We start from the raw sequence: 1,831 nt of genomic DNA, 5'->3' as shown, positions 1-1,831 counted from the left end.
CGGCAGCCACGATGGAGTCTCAGTTTCTTCCTCAGATCTCCAGGCCTTCACCCATATTTCTGCTTAGAACACTTCCTACTCCAGTCACCTGGACAGTTCGTAGTCAACCTTAAAGATTCAGCTTAATGGCCGGGCGCAGTGGCTCATGCCGGTAATCCCAGCACTTTGGGAGGCCGAGGTGTCGGATGACCTGAGACCAGGAGTTTGAGACCAGCCTGTCCAACATGGTGAAAACCTGTCTCTACTCAAAATACAAAAAATTAGCCTGGTGAGGTGATCACGCCTGTAGTCCCAGCTTCCTGGGGGGCTGAGGCAAGGGAATCGCTTCAACATGGGCAAGGGAGGTTACAGTGAGCTGAGATTGTGCCACTGCACTCCAGCCTGGGTGACAGAGCGAGGCTCTGCTCCCGCTCCATCCCTCCAAAAAGATTCAGCTTAACATGTCACCTCCCCTGGGAGGACTTTCCTGGCCATTCCCTCCTCCCAGACTTGTCTTCCTGCTTGGTGTTCCTGTAATCATAACATTTGTTACACTTTATTGGTATGTTTCGTTCAGAGACAGGGATTCTGTCCTACTTGTTTTTGTAACCCCAGTGTTTGGTATAAAGTAAGTATTTGTTAATCTGTGAAGACTGAATGGTGAAGGTACATAGTTTTACACAAAGGAACATGCTCTGTAGTCCTTTGTATTCAGCAACGCAGTAAGTCTGTGCCCTTACCTATTACATGTTCCCATGAAAGGTTTTAACTAAGGCATTCAAGCACTTTACAATCCAGCCCTCATCAGCTTCATTCTGTCTGCTATCTGTGTCTTGAATATTCATGCATTTTCATCTACAGTGCTTAGCACACAATCAATGCACCTGCCAAAGTGAAATGCATCAGGGCATGCCCACATTCTTCCCCTACTTTATTCCATGCCTGTTTCCCACCCCTGCCTGGCTATTTCCCATCTCACCTTTGAGGTCCCACTGAAACGTTATCTCTGTGCAAAGCCCCATCTGTCTCCTCCAGACAGTGAGCCAACCTGCCTCTGTGGGCCCCCTGAACCTTGCTCCTCTCTCCTCACAGCTCCTAATGTGTACACCAGTTACGTGTTTGTAAATCTGCTCTCTGACTCAACTTTGATCATTGGTAGTACTGGGACTTTGTCTTCCTCCATTCGTTATCCTCAACATCTGGTACAGCCTCTGCCACCAACTGCTATTCAGTATTTGTTGAATGAATGAATGAGTGCATGAATGAAGAAAGTTTAGTTTCAGGTTTACAGAACGATCACATCAGGCTTCAGGGTCAATTGGAATCCATCCCAATTCCTGCTACAGACTTACCGATCCTGTCAGTTGTAATCAGTCAGAGGAATCATCCCAGCATGCTGGAACTAGGTAGAAACCTTTTTTTGCACATGATGAAACTGAGGTCCTAAATGTGAAGATCACACAGCAAATTCCATCAGAAGTTATCTGAGACATCAAGACTGATACCCATGCATTTCAAGAGTCATGAATCACCAAGATCTCATCCCTAATTCTAGTGCCATGTAATGTATTTTTTTTACTTTTCAACAAACTAATGATGATTCCTTAAAATTGTGTAGCACATTATAATTGACAAAGTCCTGTTAAAAAATACCTCTGAACTAGCTATTTGTGATTAAGTCACTTGCCAGAATCATTCAGGCCTTAAATGATGGATCCAGGGCTAGACTCAAGTTTTTGGCTCTAGGCCCAGTGTACTCTTCAAGATCCAATATTCAAGATCCATTACATTAACGGTGGTTAAATAACGATTCTAGGCTCACTCCTGGGAAAACACCATCATTTCTTTTTTT

Source organism: Cebus imitator, unplaced genomic scaffold, assembly GCF_001604975.1.
Source record: "Cebus imitator isolate Cc_AM_T3 unplaced genomic scaffold, Cebus_imitator-1.0 Scaffold1, whole genome shotgun sequence".
In the NCBI taxonomy this organism is placed as follows: Eukaryota; Metazoa; Chordata; class Mammalia; order Primates; family Cebidae; genus Cebus; species Cebus imitator.
Note: the sequence above shows the minus strand (reverse complement) of the source record.